Genomic DNA, 16,199 nt, shown 5'->3' on the forward strand with positions numbered 1-16,199 from the left:
CGAAAAAGTGGCAAAATTGCCTAATTCCTATTGTGCCACCAATAAAATGCACCTAAACCCCTCTATAGCGCCGCCGGGGCTACTAGAGTCGGTCCCCTGGTCGTTATTGACGCTACTATGGAAGAATCCAAGAAAATTCGACCCGGACCCCCGGCACCTAAAAAATCCATGGGCTAACACAGACGAAAAATTGGCAAAATCGCCTAATTCCTAATGCGTCGCCAATAAAATGCTCCTAAGCCCCTCTAAAGCGCCGCCAGGGCTACTGTAGTCGTTACGCAGGTCGTTACAGACACTTCTATTGAAGAATCCAAGAAAAGTTTACCCGAACCCCCGGCACCTAAAAAATCCGTCAGTTAACACACACGAAAAACTGGCAAAATCGCCTAATTTGTATTGCGTAGCAAATAAAATGCTCCTAAACCCCTCTATAGCACCGCCGGGGCCACTAGAGTCGTTCCCCAGGTCGTTACGGACGCTACTCTGGAAGAATCTAAAAAAATTCGACTCGGACCCCCGGCACCTAAAAAATCCATGGGCTAACACACACGAAAAACTGGCAAAATCGCCTAATTCTTTTTGCGTCGCCAATAAAATGCTCCTAAACCCCTCTAAAGCGCCGCCGGGGCTACTGGAGTCATTCCCCAGGTCGTTACGGACGCTACGATCGAAGAATCCAAGAACGTTTGACCCGGACCCCCGGCACCTAAAATATCCGTGGGCTAACTCACACGAAAAAGTGGCAAAATCGCCTAATTCCTATTGTGCCGCCAATAAAATGCTCTTAGACCCCTCTAAAGCGCCGTCGGGGCTACTCGAGCCGTTCCCCAGGTCGTTACGTAAGCTACAAATAAAATAATCCAAGAAATTTAGACACGGCCCCCCAGCACGTAAAAAATCCATGTCTAACACACACGAAAAACTCGCAAAATCGCCTAATTCCTATTGCGTCTCCAATAAAATGCTCCTAACCCCCTCTATAGCGCCGTCGGGGCTACTAGAGTCATTTCCCAGGTCGTTACGGACGATACTATGGAAGAATCCAATAAAATTCGACCCGGACCCCCGGCATCTAAAATATGTGTGGGCTAACACACACGAAAAAGTGGCAAAATTGCCTAATTCCTATTGCGCCGCCAATAAAATGCTCCTAAACCCCTCTATAGCGCCGCCGGGGCCACTGGAGTCGTTCCCCAGGTCGTTACGGACGCTACTCTAAAGAATCCAAGAAAATTCGACCTCGACCCCCGGCACCTAAAAAATCTGTGGGCTAACACACACAAAAAACTGGCAAAATTGCCTAATTCCTATTGTGTCGCCAATAAAATGCTCCTGAACCCCTCTAAAGCGCCGCCGGGGCTACTGCAGTCTTTCCCCAGGTCGTTACGGATGCTACTCTGGAAGAATCCAAGAAAATTCGACCCAGACCCCCGGCAGCTAAAATATCCGTGGGCTTAACACACACGAAAAACTGGCAAAATTGCCTAATTCCTATTGCGTCGCTAATAAAATGCTCTAGAACCCCTCTAAAGAACCGCCAGGGCTACTGGAGTCGTTCTCCAGGTCGTTACGGACGCTACTATGGAAGAATCCAAGAAATTTCGACTCGGATCCCCGGCACATAAAAAATCCGTGGGCTAACACACACGAAAAACTTGCAAAATTGCCTAATTTCTATTGCGTCGCCAATAAAATGCTCCTAAACCCCTCTATTGCACCGCCGGGGCTACTGGAGTCGTTCCCCAGGTCATTACGGAAGCTACTATGGAAGAAATCAAGAAATTTTGACCCAGACCCCCGGCACCTAAAAATTCAATGGGCTAACACACACGAAAAACTGGCAAACCGCATAGTTCCAATTGCGTCGCCAATAAAATGCTCCTAAACCCCTATATAGCCCCATCGGGGCTACTGGAGTCGTTCTCCAGGTCATTACGGACGCTACTATGGAAGAAATCAAGAAAATTCGACCCGCACCCCTAGTACCTAAAAAATCTGTGGGCTAACACACACGAAAAACTGGCAAAATCGCCTAATTCCTATTGCGTCGCTAATAAAATGCTCTTAAACCCCTCTACAGCGCCGTCGGGGCTGCTGGAGTCGTTCTCCAGGTCGTAACGGACGCTACTATGGAAGAAATCAAGAAAATTCAACCCGGACCCCCGATACCTAAAAATTCAGTGGGTTAACACACACGAAAAACTGACAAAATCGCCTAATTCCGATTGCGTCACCAATAAAATGCTCATAAACCCCTCTATAGCACCACCGGGGCTACTGGAGTCTTTCTCTAGGTCATTACGGACGCTACTATTTAAGAATCCAAGAAAATTTGACCCGAACCCCCGACACCTAAAATATCCGTCGGTTAACACACACAAAAAAACTAGCAAAATCGCCTAATTCCTATTGCGTCGCCAATAAAATGCTCCTAAATCCCTCTATAGCGCCGCCGGGGCTACTGGAGTCGTTCCCCAGGTCATTACGGACGCTACTATGGAAGAATCCAAGAAAATACGACCCGGACCCCCGACACATAAAAAATCCGTGGGCTAACACACACGAAAAACTGGCAAAATCACCTAATTCCTATTGCGTCTCCAATAAAATGCTCCTATACCCCTCTAAAGCATCGTCGGGGCTACTAGAGTCGTTCCCCAGGTCGTTAGGGACGCTACTATGGAAGAATCTAAGAAAATTCGACCCGGACCCCCGGTACCTAAAAAATCCATTGGCTAACACACATAAAAAACTAGCAAAATCTCCTAATTCCTATTGCATCGCCAATAAAATGCTGCTAAACCCCTCTATAGCACCGTCGGGGCTACCAGAGTTGTTCCCCAGGTCGTTACGGACACTACTATGGAAGAAATCAAGAAAAGTCGACCCGCACCCCAGGTACCTAAAAAATCTGTGGGCTAACATACACGAAAAACTGGCAAAATCGCCTAATTCCTATTGCGTCGCCAATAAAATGCTCATAAACCCCTCTATAGCACCACCGGGGCTACTGGAGTCTTTCCCTAGGTCATTACGGACGCTACTATTTAAGAATCCAAGAAAATTTGACCCGAACCTCCGACACCTAAAAAAATTGTGGGTTAACACACACAAAAAACTAGCAAAATCGCCTAATACCTATTGCGTCGCCAATAAAATGCTTCTAAACCCCCTAAAGAGCCGCGAGGGCTACTGGAGTCATTCCCCAGGTCGTTACGGACGCTAATATGGAAGAATCTAAGAAAATATGACCCGGACCCCCGACACCTACAAAATCCGTGGGCTAACACACACGTAAAACTGGCAAAATCACCTAATTCCTATTGCGCCGCCAATAAAATGCTCCTAAACCCCTCTAAAGTGCCGCCGGAGCTACTGGAGTCGTTCCCCATATTGTAATGGACGCTACTATGTAAGAATCCAAGAAAATTCGACCCGAACCCCCGACACCTAAAAAATCTGTGGACTAATACACACGAAAAACTTGCAAAATCGCTTAATTCCTATCGCGTCGCCAATAAAATGCTCCTGAACCCCTCTATAGCACTGTCGGGGCTACTGGAGTCGTTCTCTAGGTCATTACGGATGCTACTATGGAAGAATCCAAGAAAATTGGACCCGAACCCCCGGCACCTAAAAAATCTGTGGGTTAACACACACGAAAAACTGGCAAAATTGCCTAATTCCTATTGCATCTCCAATAAAATGCTCCTAAACCCCTCTATTGCACCAGCGGGGCTACTTGAGTCGTTCCCCAAGTCGTTTATGGATGCAACAATGGAAGAAATCAAAAAAATTCGACCCGTACCCCTGACACCTAAATATTCTATGGGCTAACACACACGAAAAACAGGCAAAATCGCCTAATTCCTATTGCGTCGCCAATAAAATGCTCCTAAACCCCTCTATAGCACCACCGGGGCTACTAGAGTCTATCCCCAGGTCGTTACAGACGCTACTATGGAAGAATCCAAGAAAATTTGACCCATACCCCCAGCACCTAAAAAATCTGTGGGCTAACACACACGAAAAACTGGCAAATTCGCCTAATTCCTATTGTGTTGCCAATAAAATGCTTCTAAACCTCTCTATAGCACCGCCGGGGCTACTGGAGTCATTCCCCAGGTCGTTACGGACGCTACTATTGAAGAATCCAAGAAAATTTGACCGGACCCCCGGCACCTAAAATATCCGTGGGCTAACACACACGAAAAAGTGGCAAAATTGCTTAATTAATTTTGCGCTGCCAATATTTGGGATTGCTTTAGAGAATTATTTCCCATTTCACATTCTGATCTGAGGAGACAACAACATGGCAGCTTAGGAACCCAACAACACACCAACACTACTCTCATGCCAAATTCCTTGATGCAGCACCTGCAACAGCTCCCCTACAACTCAAGCTTCCTGGAGCTCCTGGCTATGTCCACTTGTTATGTGCAGGAACAGAAACATGCAGCAACAAGCACTGCAGCTCAGAAGGACCATCTACAATTCTTGTTAGCATGTTGTCTTGTTTTTGTGGACATGTGTAGGTATTTTAATGAGCTGAACACTTCAAAGGAGCTGATCACTCTATCTTTGGAGGCAACAAGAAGCTGTGTACAGTTCCACAAAGAGTCAAACAGAGGGAGACAACCTTGTACTCAAAGCCCATCCTGGTTGGCATATAAGGTACCTTCAAAGGAGCTGATCAAATCACCTTTGGAGGCAACAAGAAGCTGCCTACAGGATTGTAACAGCCCTCACAGATCTTATACTTGTTTGGCTCTTTGGTTAGTTGTTTGGGCAGGTACACAATGTCTCAGAAAAAGGGAGAAAACAGCAACACATCCCCCTTCATGCATACCAGATGCATTCCATCAACAGCTGCAACAGCTACCTTACATCCAAGACTCTTGGAACTCCTTTTTGGTTTATTTGTGGATGTGCAGGTACATCCCTGATCAGCCTCGACAGAACTGGAATCATGCAAAGTGTAAGGCACACACTGATAGACTTCCAACCAGCAACTCAAGTCAGGGTTGCACCACATACAAAATGCATTTTACAAATATTCTGTCCCTCAGCTTCCTTAACTACAATCCCAAGCAAGATGACTGCTATGGCTACATTTACTTCCTATCATTTCATCCCCCCTAGCTGTGATTGTTGTTGCTGCAAACTTCCTTGGACCGACTTGGTACGACAAGACTAAAAAGAGCAAAGATGAAAAGAATTTTCCCATCCCATGCGAGATAGAAGTTTCGTATACTTGTTCTTCTTCAATGTAGCTATGTCTGGTACGTAGCATAGTTGGAATAGGACTAGTGTAGGTTACTTTTCTTTTTTCTCATGGAAGGGGAGAGTCTCCCTCATTTATACTTTCATAGTTGAATTGTACCGGGAGGAGTCCTCTCACAGGTTTACTGCTTTCTAGTTATAGTTAGTATCTTTTTTGTATCGGGGATGAGTTAGCCGACCTTAATAGGTTAGCCGACTTATGAACCACCATAGGATCGGAGGTAAGGTTTATGTCCCCCTCCTTGTATTTTTAATTTGATTATTTATGTTAAGGCTTGGGGGTGTTGCTTAACCCCTGACTGTGCACGAGAGGTGGGAGCCACGTGTAGGGTCTATTCCCGTAAAAAAAAAAAAAAAAAAAAAAAAAAAAAAAAACCTCTAAAGCACCGCCGGGGCTACTGGACTCGTTCCCTAGGTCGTTACGGACGCTACTATTGAATAAATCAAGAAAATTTGACCCGGACCCCCGGCACCTAAAAAACCGTGGGCTAACACACACAAATCACGTGCAAAATCCGTGGGTTAACACACGAAAAACAGGCAAAATCGCCTAATTCCTATTGCGTCGCCAATAAAATGCTCTTGAACCCCTCTAAAGCGCCGCCAGGGCTACTAAAGTCATTCCCCAGGTCGTTACAGACGATATTATGGAAGAATCCAAGAAAATTTTACCCGAACCCTCGGCACCTAAAAAATCCGTGGGTTAACACACACGAAAAACTGGCAAAATCGGGTAATTCCTATTGTGTCGCCAATAAAATGCTCCTAACTCCCTCTATAGCACCGCCGGGGCTACTGGAGTCATTCCTGGGGTCGTTACGGACGCTACTATGGAAAAATCCAAGAAATTTCGACCCGGATCCCCGGCACATAAAAAATCTGTGGGCTAACACACACGAAAAACTTGCAAAATCCCTAATTTCTATTGCGTCGCCAATAAAATACTCCTAAACCCCTCTTTTGCACCACTGGGGCTACTGGAGTCGTTCCCCAGGTCGTTACGGAAGCTACTATGGAAGAAATCAAGAAATTTCGACCCAGACCCTTGGCACGTAAAAATTCAATGGGCTAACACACACGAAAAACTGGCAAAACCGCATAGTTCCGATTGCGTCGCCAATAAAATGCTCCTAAACCCCTCTATAGCACTGTCGGGGCTACTGGAGTCATTCTACAGGTCGTTATGGACGCTACTATGGAAGAAATCAAGAAAATTCGACCCGCACCCCTAGCACCTAAAAAATCCGTGGGCTAACACACACGAAAAACTGGCAAAATTGCCTAATTCCTATTGCGTCGCTAATAAAATGCTCTTAAACCCTTCTATAGCACCGCCGGGGCTGCTGGAGTCGTTCTCCAGGTCGTAACGGACGCTACTATGGAAGAAATCAAGAAAATTCAACCCGGACCCCCGATACCTAAAAATTCTGTGGGCTAACACACAGGAAAAACTGGTAAAATCACCTAATTCCGATTGCGTCGCCAATAAAATGCTCATAAACCCCTCTATAGCACCGCCGGGGCTACTAGAGTCTTTCCCTAGGTCATTACGGACGCTACTATTTAAGAATCCAAGAAAATTTGACCCGAACCTCCGACACCTAAAAAATTTGTGGGTTAACACACACAAAAAACTAGCAAAATCGCCTAATACCTATTGCGTCGCCAATAAACTGCTCCTAAATCCCTCTATAGCGCCGCCGGGGCTACAGGAGTCGCTCCCCAGGTCGTTACGGACGCTACTATGGAAGAATCCAAGAAAATTCAACCCGGACCCCCGACACATAAAAAATCCGTGGGCTGACACACATGAAAACCTGGCAAAATCACCTAATTTCTATTGCGTCTCCAATAAAATGCTCCTATACCCCTCTAAAGCTCCGCCGGGGCTACTAGAGTCGCTCCCCAGGTCGTTACGGACGCTACTATTCAATAATCCAAGAAAATTCGACCCGGACCCCCGGCACCTAAAAAATCCATGGGCTAACACGAATGAAAAACTGTCAAAATGTCCTAATTCCTATTGCATCGCCAATAAAATGCTGCTAAACCCCTCTATAGCACCGTCGGGGCTACCAGAGTTGTTCCCCAGGTCGTTACGGACGCTACTATGAAAGAAATCAAGAAAAGTCGACCCGCACTATGGAAGAATCCAAGAAAATTCGACCCGGACCCCCGGCACCTAAAAAATCCGTGGGCTAACACACACGAAAAATTGGCAAAATCGCCTAATTCCTATTACGTCGCCAATAAAATGTTCCTGAACCCCTCTAAAGCCCCGTTAGGGCTACTGGAGTCGTTCCTCAGGTCGTTACGGACGCTACTATGGAAGAATCTAAGAAAATGTGACTCGGACCCCCGGCACCTAAAAAATTCGTGGACTAACACACACGAAAAACTGGCAAAATCGCCTAATTCCTATTGCGTCTCCAATAAAATGATCCTGAACCCCTCTAAAGCGTCGCCGGGGCTACTGGAGTCATTTCCAAGGTCGTTACGGATGCTACTATTGAAGAATCCAAGAAAGTTTGACCCGGACCCCCGGCACCTAAAAAATCCATGGGCTAACACACACGAAAAACTGGCAAATTCGCCTAATTCCTATTGTGTCGCCAATAAAATGTTTCTAAACCTCTCTATAGCACCGCCAGGGCTACTGGAGTCGTTCCCCAGGTCGTTACGGACGCTACTATTGAAGAATCCAAGAAAATTCGACCGGACCCCGGGCACCTAAAATATCCATGGGCTAACACACACGAAAAAGTGGCAAAATTGCTTAATTAATTTTGCGCCGCTAATAAAATGTTCCTAAACCCCTTTAAAGCACCGCCGGGGCTACTGGATTCGTTCCCCAGGTTGTTACGGAAGCTACTATGGAAGAAATCAAGAAATTTTGACCCGCACCCCTGGCACCCAAAAAACTGTGGGCTAACACACACGAAAAACTTTTAAAATCACCGAATTCCTATTGCGTCGCCAATAAAATGCTCCTAAACCCCTCTATTGCACCGCCAGGGCTACTGGAGTCGTTCCCCAGGTCATTACAGAAGCTAATATGGAAGAAATCAATAAAATTCGACCCAGACCCCTGGCACCTTAAAATTCAGTGGGCTAACACACACGAAAAACTAGAAAAATCGCATAATTCCGATTGTGTCGCCAATAAAATGCTCCTAAACCCCTTTATAGCACCGTCGGGGCTACTATAGTCATTCTCTAGGTTGTTAAGGATGCTACTATGGAAGAAATTAAGAAATTTTGACCCGCACCCCTGGCACCTAAAAAATTCGTGGGCTAACATACACTAAAAACTAGCAAAATCGCCTAATTCCTCTTGCGTCGCCAATAAAATGCTCTTACACCCCTCTAAAGCGCCACCGGGGCTACTGGAGTCATTCTCCAGGTCGTAACAGACGCTACTATGGAAGAAATCAAGAAAATGTGACCCGGACCCCCGGTACCTAAAAATTCTGTGGGCTAACACATGCAAAAAACTGGCAAAATTGCCTAATTCCTATTGCGTCGCCAATAAAATGCTCCATAACCCCTCTAAAGCGCCGCCGGGGCTACTGGAGTCGTTCACCAGGTCGTTACGGACGCTACTATGGAAGAAATCAAGAAATTTTGACCCGCACCCCTGGCACCCAAAAAACTGTGGGCTAACACACACGAAAAACTTGTAAAATCACCGAATTCCTATTGCGTCGCCAATAAAATGCTCATAAACCCCTCTATTGCACCGCCAGGGCTACTGGAGTCGTTCCCCAGGTCATTACAGAAGCTACTATGGAAGAAATCAAGAAAATTCGACCCAGACCCCTGGCACCTTAAAATTCAGTGGGCTAACACACACGAAAAACTGGAAAAATCGCATAATTCCGATTGTGTCGCCAATAAAATGCTCCTAAACCCCTTTATAGCACCGTCGGGGCTACTATAGTCATTCTCCAGGTTGTTAAGGATGCTACTATGGAAGAAATTAAGAAATTTCGACCCGCACCCCTGGCACCTAAAAAATTCGTGGGCTAACACACACTAAAAACTAGCAAAATCGCCTAATTCCTCTTGCGTCGCCAATAAAATGCTCTTACACCCCTCTAAAGAGCCACCGGGGCTACTAGAGTCATTCTCCAGGTCGTAACAGACGCTACTATGGAAGAAATCAAGAAAATGTGACCCGGACCCCTGGTACCTAAAAATTCTGTGGGCTAACACATACGAAAAACTGGCAAAATTGCCTAATTCCTATTGCATCGCCAATAAAATGCTCCTAAACCCCTTTATTGCACCGTCGAGGCTACTGGAGTCGTTCCCCAGGTCATTACGGAAGCTACTATGGAAGAAATCAAGAAAATTCGACCCAGACCCCCGGCACCTAAAAATTCAGTGGGCTAACACACACGAAAAACTGGCAAAATCGCCTAATTTCGATTGCGTCGCCAATAAAATGCTCATAAACACCTCTATAGCACCGCCGGGGCTACTGGAGTCTTTCCCTAGGTCATTACAAATGATACTATTGAAGAATCCAAGAAAATTTGACCCGAACCCACGGCACCTAAAAAATCTGTGGGTTAACACACACGAAAAACTGGCAAAATCGCCTAATTCCTATTGCATCGCCAATAAAATGCTCCTAAATCCCTCTATAGCACCGCCGGGGCTACTGGAGTCGTTCCCCAGGTCGTTACGAATGCTACTATGGAAGAATCTAAGAAAATTCGACCTGCACCCCCGGCACCTAAAAAATCCGTGGGTTAACACACACGAAAAACTGGCAAAATCGCCTAATTCCTATTGCATCTCCAATAAAATGCTCCTATACCCCTCTAAAGCGCCCCAAGGGGCTACAGGAGTCTTTCCACAGGTCGTTACGGATGCTACTATGGAAGAATCCAAGAAAATTCGACCCGGAACCCCAGCACCTAAAAAATCCGTGGGCTAACACACACGAAAACTGGCAAAATAGCCTAATTCCTACTGCGTCGCCAATAAAATGCTCCTGAACCCCTCTATGGCGCCGCCGGGGCTACTGGAGTCGTTCCCTAGGTCGTTATGGACACTACAATGGAAGAATCCAAGAAAATTTGACCCAAACCCCCGGCACCTAAAAAATCCGAGAGTTAACACACACGAAAAACTTGCAAAATCGCATAATTCTCATTGCGTTGCCAATAAAATGCTCCTAAACCCCTCTATAACGCCGCCGGGGTTACTGGAGTCGGTCCCCAGGTCGTTACGTACGCTACTATGGAAGAATTCAAGAAAGTTTGACCCAGACCCCCGAAACCTAAAAAATCCGTGGGCTAACACACACGAAAAATTGGCAAAATCGCCTAATTCCTACTGCGTCGCCAATAAAATGCTCCTAAGCCCCTCTAAAGCGCCCCCAGGGCTACTGTAGTCGTTCCCCAGGTCGTTACAGACGCTACTATGGAAAATTCAAGAAAATTTGACCCGGACCCCCGGCACCTAAAAAATCTATGGGCTAACACACACGAAAAACTAGCAAAACCACTAATTCCTATTGCGTCGCCAATAAAATGCTCCTAAACCCCTCTATAGCACCTCCGGGGCTACTAGAGTCGTTCCCCAGGTCGTTACAGACGCTACCATGGAATAAATCAAGAAAATTCGACCTGGACCCCGACACCTAAACAATTTGTGGGCTAACAAACACGAAAAACTGGCAAAATCGCCTAATTTTTATTGCGTCGCCAATAAAATGCTCTTAAACCCCTCTATAGCACCTCCGAGGCTACTGGAGTCGTTCCCCAGGTCGTTACGTATGCTACTATAGAATAATCCAAAAATATTTGACCCGGACCCCCAGCACCTAAAATATCCGTGGGCTAACACACACGAAAAAGTGGCAAAATTGCTTAATTCCTATTGCACCGCCAATAAAATGCTCCTAAACCCCTCTAAAGCACCGCCGGGACTACTGGAGTCGTTTTTCAGATCGTTATGGACGCTACTATGGAAGAATACAAGAAAATTTGACCCGAACCCCCGGCACATAAAAAATCCCTGGGCTAACATACATGAAAAACTTGCAAAATCGCCTAATTCCTATTGCGCCGCCAATAAAATGCTCCTAAACCTCTCTATTGCATCGCGGGGCTACTAGAGTCGTTCCCAGATCGTTACGGACGCTATTATGGAAGAATTCAAGAAAATTCGACCCAGACCCACGGCACCTAAAATATCCGTGGGCTAACACACAAGAAAAAGTGGAAAAATTGCCTAATTGCTATTGCGCCGCCAATAAAATGCTCCTAAACCCCTCTATAGCACCGCTGGGGCTACTGGAGTCGTTCCATAGGTCGTTACGGACGCTACTATTGAAAAATCCAAGAAAATTCGACACGAACCCCTGGCACGTAAAAAATCTGTGGGCTAACACACACGGAAAACTGGCAAAATTGCCGGGGCTACTGGAGTCGTTCCTTAGGTCGTTCCTTAGGTCGTAACGGGCACTATAAAGGAAGAAACCAAGAAAATTCAACTCGGACCCCCGACACCTAAAATATTTGTGGGCTAACACACACGAAAAAGTGGCAAAATTGCCTAATTCCTATTGCGCAGCTAATAAAATACTCCTAAACCCCTCTATAGCGCCGCCGGGGCTACTGGAGTCGTTCCCCAGGTCGTTACAAATGCTACTATGGAAGAAATCAAGAAAATTCGACCCGCACCCCAGGCACCTAAAAAATCTGTGGGCTAACACACACGAAAAACTTGCAAAATCGCCTAATTCCTATTGCGTCGCCAATAAAATGCTCATAACCCCTCTAAAGCTCTGCCGGGTCTACTGGAGTCATTCCCCAGGTCGTTATGGACGCTAATATGGAAGAATCCAAGAAAATTCGACCCGGACCCCCGGTACCTAAAATATCTGTGGGCTAACACACACGAAAAAGTGGCAAAATTGCCTAATTCCTATTGTGCCACCAATAAAATGCACCTAAACCCCTCTATAGCGCCGCCGGGGCTAATAGAGTCGGTCCCCTGGTCGTTATTGACGCTACTATGGAAGAATCCAAGAAAATTCGACCCGGACCCCCGGCACCTAAAAAATCCATGGGCTAACACAGACGAAAAATTGGCAAAATCGCCTAATTCCTAATGCGTCGCCAATAAAACGCTCCTAAGCCCCTCTAAAGCGCCGCCAGGGCTACTGTAGTCGTTACGCAGGTCGTTAAAGACACTTCTATTGCACCACCGGGACTACTGGAGTGGTTCCCCAGGTCGTTACGGAAGCTACTATGGAAGAAATCAAAAAAATTCGACCCAGACCCCCGGCACCTAAATATTCAGTGGGCTAACACACACGAAAAACTGGCAAAATCGCATAATTCTGATTGTGTCGTCAATAAAATGCTCATAAACCCCTCTATAGCACCTTCGGGGCTACTGGAGTCGTTCTCCAGGTCATTACGGACGCTACTATGGAAGAAATCAAGAAAATTAGACCCGCACCCCTGGCACCTAAAAAATCCGTGGGCTAACACAAACGAAAAACTGGCAAAATCGCCTAATTCCTATTGCGTCGCCAATAAAATGCTCTTAAACCCCTCTACAGTGCCGCCGGGGCTGCTGGAGTCGTTCTCCAAGTCGTAACGGATGCTACTATGGAAGAAATCAAGAAACTTCGACCCGGACCCCCGGCACCTAAAAATTCTGTGGGCTAACACACACGAAAAACTAGCAAAATTGCCTAATTCCTATTGCGTCGCCAATAAAATGATCCTAAACCCCTCTATTACACCGCCGGGGCTATTGGAGTCGTTCTCCAAGTCGTTACGGACGCTACTATGGAAGAATTCAAGAAAATTGGACCCGAACCCCCGGCACCTAAAAAATCTGTGGGCTAACACACATGAAAAATTGGCAAAATTGCCTAATTTTGATTGCGTCGCCAATAAAATGCTTCTAAACCCCTCTATTGCGCCTCCGGGGCTACTGGAGTCATTCCCCAGGTCGTTACGGACGCTACTATTGAAGAATCCAAGAAAATTTGATCCGAACCCCCGGCACCTAAAAAATCCGTGGGTTAACACACACGAAAAACTGGCAAAATCGCCTAATTCCTATTGCATTGCCAATAAATTGCTCATAAATCCCTCTATAGTGCCGCTGGGGCTACAAGAGTCGTTCCCTAGGTTATTACGGACGCTACTATGGATGAATCAAAGAAAATTCTACCCGGACCCCCGGCACATAAAAAATCCGTGGGCTAACACACACGAAAAACTGGCAAAATCACCTTATTCCTATTACGTTTCTAATATAATGCTTCTAAACCCCTCTATAGCGTCGCCGGGGCTACTGGATTTGTTCCCCAGGTCGTTACGGACGCTACTATGGAAGAATCCAAGAAAATTTGACCCGGACCGCCGGCATCTAAAAAATCCGTGGGATAACACACACAAAAAACTGGCAAAATCGCCTAATTCCTATTGCGTCTCCAATAAAATGATCCTAAATCCCTCTAGAGCACCGCCGTGGCTACTGGAGTCGTTCCCCAGGTCGTTACGGATGCTACTAGGGAAAATTCCAAGAAAATTCGACCCGGACCCCCGGCACATAAAAAATCTGTGGGCTAACATATACGAAAAACTTGCAAAATCGCCTAATTCCTATTGCGTCGCCAATAAAATGCTCCTAAACCCCTCTATTGCACCGCCGGGACTACTGGAGTCGTTCCCCAGGTCGTTACGGAAGCTACTATGGAAGAAATCAAGAATATTCGACCCAGACCACCGGCACCTAAAAATTCAGTGGGCTAACACACACGAAAAACTGGCAAAAGCGCATAATTCTGATTGCGTTGCCAATAAAATGCTCCTAAACCCCTCTATAGCACCGTTGGGGCTACTGGAGTCATTCTCCAAGTCATTACGGATGCTACTATGGAAGAAATCAAGAAAATTCGACCCGAACCCCCGGTACCTAAAAATTCTGTGGGCTAATACACACGAAAAACTGGCAAAATTGCCTAATTCCTATTGCGTCGCCAATAAAATGCTCCTAAACCCCTCTATTACACCGTCGGGGCTACTGGAGTCGTTCCCCAGATCATTACGGAAGCTACTATGGAAGAAATCAAGAAAATTCGACCCAGACCCCCGGCACCTAAAAATGCAGTGGGCTAACACACACGAAAAACTGGCAAAATCGCCTAATTCCGATTGCGTCGCCAATAAAATGCTTATGAACCCCTCTAAAGCGCCGCCGGGTTTACTAAAGTCGTTCCCTAGGTCGTTGAGGACTCTTCTATGGAAGAATCCAAGAAAATTTGACCCGAACCCCCGGCACCTAAAAAATCCGAGAGTTAACACACACGAAAAACTGGCAAAATCGCCTAATTCCTATATCGTCGCCAATAAAATGCTCCTAAACCCCTCTATAGCACCGCTGGGGCTACTGGAGTCGGTCCCCAGGTCGTTACGGGTGCTACTATGGAAGAATCTAAGAAAATTCGACCCGGACCCCCTGCACATAAAAAATTCATAGGCTAACACACACGAAAAACTGGCAAAATCGCCTAATTCCTAATGCGTTTCCAATAAAATGCTCCTGAACCCCTCTAAAGCCCCGCTAGGGCTACTGGAGTCGTTCCCCAGGTCGTTATGGACGCTACTATGGAAAAATCTAAGAAACTATGACCCGGATCCCCGGCACCTAAAAAATTTGTGGGCTAACACACACGAAAAACTGGCAAAATTCCCTAATTCCTATTGCGTCGCCAATAAAATACTCCTAAACCCCTTTAAAGAGCCGCCCGGGCTACTGGAGTCGTTCTCCAGGTCGTTACGGATGCTACTATGGAAGAATCCAAGAAAATTTGACCCGGACCCCGGCACCGAAAAAATCTGTGGGCTAACACACACGAAAAACTGGCAAAATTGCCTAATTCCTATTGCGTCTCCAATAAAATGCTCCTAAACCCCTCTAAAGCGCCGCCGGAGCTACTGGAGTCGTTCCCCAGGTCGTTACGGACGCTACTATGTAAGAATCCAAGAAAATTCGACCCGTACCCCCAACACCTAAAAAATCCGTGGACTAACACACATGTAAAACTTGCAAAATTACTTAATTCCTATCGCGTCGCCAATAAAATGCTCCTGAACCCCTCTAAAGAGCCGCCAGGTCTACTGGAGTCATTCCCCAGGTCGTTACGGATGCTACTATGGAAGAATCCAAGAAAATTCGACACGAACCCCCGGCACCTAAAAAATCTGTGGGCTAACACACACGAAAAACTGGCAAAATTGCCTAATTCCTAATGCGTCGCCAATAAAATGCTCCTAACCCCTCTATTGCGCCGCCGGGGCTACTGGAGTCATTCCCCAGGTCGTTACGGACGCTACTATGGAAGAATCCAAGAAAATTTGACCCGAACCCCCGGCACATAAAAAATCTGTGGGCTAACATATACGAAAAACTTGCAAAATCGCCTAATTCCTATTGCGTCGCCAATAAAATGCTCCTAAACCCCTCTATTGCACCGCCGGGACTACTGGAGTCGTTCCCCAGGTCGTTACGGAAGCTACTATGGAAGAAATCAAGAATATTCGACCCAGACCACCGGCACCTAAAAATTCAGTGGGCTAACACACACGAAAAACTGGCAAAAGCGCATAATTCTGATTGCGTTGCCAATAAAATGCTCCTAAACCCCTCTATAGCACCGCTGGGGCTACTGGAGTCGTTCTCCAAGTCATTAAGGATGCTACTATGGAAGAAATCAAGAAAATTCGACCCGAACCCCCGGTACCTAAAAATTCTGTGGGCTAACACACACGAAAAACTGGCAAAATTGCCTAATTCCTATTGCGTCGCCAATAAAATGCTCCTAAACCCCTCTATTACACCGCCGGGGCTACTGGAGTCGTTCCCCAGATCATTAC

This window comes from Solanum dulcamara, chromosome 3, assembly GCF_947179165.1.
Source record: "Solanum dulcamara chromosome 3, daSolDulc1.2, whole genome shotgun sequence".
In the NCBI taxonomy this organism is placed as follows: Eukaryota; Viridiplantae; Streptophyta; class Magnoliopsida; order Solanales; family Solanaceae; genus Solanum; species Solanum dulcamara.